The following is a 6605-nucleotide window of genomic DNA, read 5'->3' on the forward strand; positions in this document are numbered from 1 at the left end:
TTTAGTTTTTTCTTAGTCATTGAATAAAGTAAACATGATTGGCGTGAACACATTTCATTGAACTTCACAGCTAGAACAGAATAACTATTTGGACTTAATACTTTTTGTAAGACAAGGAACCGAGAAGTGTGTGAATGCTGATTTCTTTGTTTGATAAATATTTGTCAGTTTTTTTCCCCTCTCTCCAACATTCGGCTTATGTGCTCAGCACTTTGCTTTTCATAATATTGAACTTTCAAGTTGTTTCACAGAAACCAAATTTTGCTTGCCTTTTATTATGCCCAGGGTCTGAAGTGGTTCTGGGCAGTGTGCTTGTGTTAAAGCGCAAGGTGACTTTCTTTAGCAGAGGAGTGTGTGAAAGGGGGGAAGGGCAGGGTGTGAGATCTATACACACACCCCACTGATAGCTCAGGACTGTCATCCCCTCCTAGAGTTACCTGCTACTGCTCAGTGCCACAGACCATGACCCAAAGTAAACAGGCCGTGTGGGGATCAGAGTGCCACTGAAGCCAGTGAAGGGCTCAAAGACAGTGTGGGAACCTGCTCAAAGATATGTGTCTTTGAATGAATTTGCACATAAGCCTATATGGATATTTCATAATGTGTTTCTGCTGAGTGCATGTGTGTGTGTGTGTGGGGGGGGGGGGGGGTGAACTGTGAACAGTGAACTGAGCCCTGTGTTCCCGTCCAGAACATACTGACATTTATTATAATTTCATCAGACAACAAATTTAAATGCTATACATTAATGAAGAAGAAGAAAGAAATAATGGAAAATATAAACTGGGGAGCATTCAAAGTTATGACCATTATCTTATTTATATCACCTTATCCTGAAGCCAGTAGATTAATCCCATCATACAATATTTTACATTTGATTGTCATGTTTTTTTAAATGTATCTATCAATGTATCCATGTTCAGATACATCAGGGACTGTAGTAATGGGTTCCATCAGCATACTGAGAATGTCCGTATGTACTTTGACTGTTGGTCAATCAAGAAGACATGCACAACCACACTACCTAGTTTGCTGTGTGCAGAATGTCACTTTCCAGCCCCAGTCCATTATTGAGACCTCTCTCCAAAACTGGAAGGTGACGGATAATGCTTTTGTTTTGGGTTTCTCTAGTCTGAGAGGAAGAGCTCATTTATTCGGATCTTACTTTAAAAGGTGAGGGAATCAGGAGAGAATGGTGTTCAGCCAGTCCTGACCAGATAAATCACATGTCCCTGTCAGTCAATCAGCAGGGCTGCCATTAACCAGGCCCACCCCTGCCATCCCTCCTAATTGCAGTGTGATTGGGGCCCTTTCAGGTGAAAAAGTGTTTGTGTTTGCTGCACCCCCCCACTCACACACACAGAAGGGTTGGGTTTCCAAGTTATGCCCCCCAGGGTCCTCTCTGCTCTTCCTGTCTCACATTACCATCATCACTGTGGCCTGCTGGAGGGACAGAAGCTACCCTCAAGGTGTATGCATGTCTTCCTCAGGTGTGTGCATCAGAAATTCCTATAAACTCGCTATAATGCCAGTAATTAGGGAAATGAGTCACTGAAGGTTAAATACATAATGATGAATTGTCTGACTGACAGATTGGTGACCCTGCACAGTGCAAAGGGTACAGTAAAGGGACACAAAGCTGTTGATTGTGCACTCAGGCCCTGTGAGCACTCCGCCACGTTACATAACAAGCTGACTGTTAAAAAACAATTGAGAGGATTAAAAATATATATTGTTATTTTATCAGTAATATTTGTGTTACTGAAGTATTGATGTGCTTTTCTCGTATTCCATATTTGCTGTTATTATAGCCTGAAAGCTGTTTGCGTATGGCTGCCTCATTTGAATTAAAACAAATACAAAAATTGTGTCATTTATCAAGCAAAATGACCATCATGCAGCACAGCTCAAGTCTGTCACAGATCCTTAAGCATCATTAAAACAGCTGTATTTCTCCCTTCACTCACAGATCTTCAAATCACGCTTCTAAGGCTAATTACACGTCCAAGGAACTGGTCTCTTTTAAAAGTGGGATTAGGAGGGACCATCATTAGCTGTTTTAGTGCTAATTAACATCAATTAAGAGCCACAGACCCAGAGACTCTCAGGACATCAAAGACTGTGATGGGGTTGAAATGGGGCGGAGTGTGAGTCTCATCCAGAGGGGCCGTGTTCAGGCCGGGGCTCTAGACTCTCTGGGGAGCGCGGAGGAAAGGTGGAAATGGATTTTCCGCTGAATGGCAGAGGAAGTGTCTTTCAGCTGGAGGGTGAGTACAGCAGCTCATCTCTCAGTAATCCTCTGCAATACAAACAAGATTACTGGTACCAGGCCCTCCTTCAAAAAAAAAAGAAAAGGAAAAGAAAAGAAATCCCCCAACCCCACACCCTGCAGCACTGGAGGCAGGCTTTGGGCAGACCTTGATGAAAGCTGATGATGGCAGTTCCACGGCAATTTTACACCTTTTCTATGACTTTCCTCTGCATTTTAACACCAATTTACATTTGGTGACAATAGTCTGTTCTCCTCTGTGCTTCCACTGTCCATAACTGTGCTAGACTATGACAATAAAGTGAGGTACTGTACGGCATGTGTAAAATGGTAGTAAAGATCAGTCCATAGCAACATATTAAGTAAAATTATTAAAATGTAGTGTAATAAACCAGAGATCATGAGGCTTAAGTCATTAGTAGTCATAATGCTTACTGTCAGAGTAAATTATTACATTTTCCACAGATTTTAAGAGTCAGGGTAAGTTTTATTAGCTTACAGATCTTCAGAGACTGGCGTTATGGAGGCTGAATGGCTACATCAAGAAACTCCATTCATTTAATATTAATAGCAACAATTTCAACGCAAATGATCAGATATACATTGGGGCCATAATTGTGAATTCTTTCTGGTCATCCAAAGGCTGGGGAAATTGCTTCTCTCTATTGTTAGCTTTCTGTTTTATCCCTAAAAGGCATTTCACGTTATAATTACACTGCAAATACTACTATAATATTCTTAGTTCAACAGAGAGAGAGAAAAAGAGATACTATTAAATGTATAGTAATTGTTTCTAATATGTGCCTTATTCCCAGGATTTTCAAAGTTCTTACACAGTCTAAAGATAATGAAATGAAAGAAAATAAGCGATTGAGATTGTTAATGAGAGGTCTGACAGCCGCAGAAAAGCCACCCATCCCAGAAACGGTGCTGAGAGAGCTGATATTAGAGGAGCTCACTGGCCAGATTTACTGGCATAATTGACTACAATTATGCATTTATTAAGTGTCAGGAATCCGATTGCAGGTTGTACAATGTGTTTGGAAGGTGCTTATCTGCGTGTGAGGCAGTGCGTGTGCATGTAAGGATCTCGCTCCTGCCGATTCTCAGCTCCTCGGCTCTCGGGTACCCTCTAATCACGTGGAAAGGTAAACAGTCATCTGTCAGTGAGGACTGGGCACCCAGTTCATTATCCCTTCCCCTGTGATGCAGAATGAGCTGATTAAGTGACATATAATCACCGACCAAAATGCATACAGAAAGGCGGCAGGGAAAGAAAGTGCACCAAACGATTGTGGTTTGAAGGCTTGTTTACCGACACTGTCGATTTTACCTGAAACATTATTGTGGAAAAAAGATGTAGCTCTTTTTTTTACTACAATCTCATAAACTTTCCAAGTTCAACTAAGAGAAGAGATTATCAAAATAAAGTGGTAACGTGTTTTACAGCTATGTATTCCTATTTACAAAAAACAAAACAAAATCATTTGGGTTCAGAGGAATGTGTGCTGGCTGATGAGAGTTATTGCTGTACAACACAGTAAGATGCTTTACTATGCTATACCTGCAAACCTGTTTATTTGCCACTGAAAACCAACAAGAGATGACATAAGGTCTTGGACAGGCTAGGAACTGATGTGATGGTTGTTAGTGTGTTAGTGAGTGTGTGAGTCAGCCCTGTACCCCCCCTTCCCTACCATCGTTTCTATGCCTTGTCATGCATCCCAGCATTTGCATACAGACCCACTTGTTGCTCAACTGTGCTTATGCAACTGTATGAATCAGTTCATTAAAAAAGCTGTCCATTGAAAGCTTACACCAAAATCAGAAGCCATGTTTTTTCTCATGCACCACAATCAGACCACAAGCGCTGTCTTCTCCCTTTCTGATTCTCCGTCTCTTTCTCTGCACATGGAAGCGGCGGATACTTGACCTCTGAGCGATTGGTTGCTGCAATAGGTTTAGCTTCATTACTGTTATAATACTGTAAATATGTTTGTTATTTCATAAGATATTAGGAGTTAAATATGAAGGATGGGTGTGTTTCAATCCCATTCAATGCCATTGCATTCCATTAGATTCAAGAGCTCTGGTGACATGACAAGGTTGGGGACATTTTGTTGAAGACTGTATAGTGAGGACCCTGTACACAAGAACAGAAATAAGTAAACACTGACTCATTCTCTATGTCTGTATGTCCATTGGGTATCCCTGCAGGAGGAGAAGGATAGTGACTGAGAGATGCTTGGGCCAGGCAGAGTGTTGCAAACATTACCTGCTAAGAAACAATTCTAGTTCCCAGTGACTGTAATAAACGTAATACTCTTCTGAAGTTGCTAACATCACATCTTTAGTATAACTCATGTTTAATTTCCTCATTAATACAGTTTTAGACTCTCGCTTAAAAAAAAGCCCCAACAACAACAACAAAAACAAAACAGCTCTTTAAACACACCCCACTGCAGTTCCATTTTGTTTTTTGCGTGCTATCAGTTAATCCTATCAACAGAGCAACTCAATCCACTTCTCCAAAACAATACACACTTCTTGCATACATGAATTTACTGCAGAGTTATGTGTGAATTTATTTCGAATTCATGAATTAAAAATGTAATGTGGGTGAGCTGGAAGTCCCCACAAAGTGTGTGTGTGTGTATGCATATGTGCTTTTGGAGCTGGGATGGGCTCGGAGCCAGCACTACAAAGGAAGAAAGGATTATGTTATCCAAACAGCCTGAAGATACAGATGGTTTGCCTTCTGGGAAAAATACATACATACACAAATACAGTTGTAGTTGAAAGTATCCGAGTATCCACACCCTTCACCTGAAACAATGGTATTTTATGATTTATTTCGTTTAATAAATATTGTTTGTAAAACTATAATTATTTATCAATGGCATAGTTTCAGAACAGAGATCTGGCCTAGAAAAAAAAAGAGTAAAGATTCCAGTTTAATAATAAATTAGTTAAGACAGGGGTGTGCTGTGTTGTCGGGTGATGAGGTATAAACAATGGATTTACAATCCCTTGATTTCCATATTCAGGCCCTTGATGAAGTGGAAGTAAACATAGATTTTACGAGATAATGATTCAATAGTCAAGATTTATTTGCCAAATGCAAACAGAGTATTCTTGCTCTACGTGCATTCCCACAGGAGTGCAAAACAACATATTGTGCAATAAAACAACATTTATAGTGCTATAACATTTATAAAAAATATAAAAATAAAAAATAAATGATGTGCAAAAAGATCAGTAATTGTATAATTGTTTCATAGTTGTATTTGTAGTTCAGCAACCAGTGATGTTTCATAGCCATATGGCTTGTGGGAAGAAACTGTTCTTGAACCTGTTGGTCCTGGCTTGGATACTGCAGTACTGATGTCCGGACATTTGAGAGAACAGTCCATTCCCAGGATGACTGGGGTCATGGATTATAGAGCGGGCTTTGCTCCGGCATCTGGTCTGATAGATCTCCTCGATGTTGAAAAGTGTGCACCCAATCTTCTCTGCTGTCTTCACAACCCTCTGGATGGCTTTTCTGTCTTGGATAGTGGTGTTGCCAAGCCACACAGTAATGCCATATGTCAGGACACTTTCCACGGTGCCTCAGTAAAAGTTCACCAGCCAGCGCGTGCAGATGTTGCATTTCATTTGCTTTTTTCCACATGACCTCAGCAGGGACACACGGACCCGGGGACACAAATGGAAATTGGGCTTCAAGGCATTTAAGACAGAAAACAGGAGACACTTCTTCACACAGAAAGTCATCACAATCTGAACAAACTCCCCAGCGATGTGGCTGAAGCAACAATTTGGGAAAATTCAAAAATAGACTGGATAGGATCCTTGGATCACGTAGTTATTAATGGAAACCAAACGAGCACGATGGGGCAAATGTCCTCTCATTTGTAAACTGTTCTTTTGTTCTTATGTTGTAATTCCAGGCCAAGTCATTCGAAATAATGCCGGTATGCACAATACTTTTTGATAGATGACATCTAAATGTCAAGAATTGTATCCCTATCCACAGGGTAGGCATTAATAATGTCTTTCAAAAAGGGTGCCTTTACTTCAATGATTAAGTGCATTTAAATCCCAGCCATAAGTATTTTGTGAACCCAGTATGGATTTAAAAACATGGAGGAGGTGCTTCTTATTTTAATAGATTAATCAGCTTCTGACATCTAAAACATTTCCATTTCCTCCAGGTTGCACAGCTTGTACTTTTGGACCTGTTTTTTTATTTCATACTACACATTTATTTTTAGAAGCACTGGGAAAAACATTTGCGATCAAGCTAATGATAGAGGCACTAGGTATTGGATAAAAT

Source organism: Amia ocellicauda, chromosome 13 (assembly GCF_036373705.1).
Source record: "Amia ocellicauda isolate fAmiCal2 chromosome 13, fAmiCal2.hap1, whole genome shotgun sequence".
Classification (NCBI taxonomy): domain Eukaryota; kingdom Metazoa; phylum Chordata; class Actinopteri; order Amiiformes; family Amiidae; genus Amia; species Amia ocellicauda.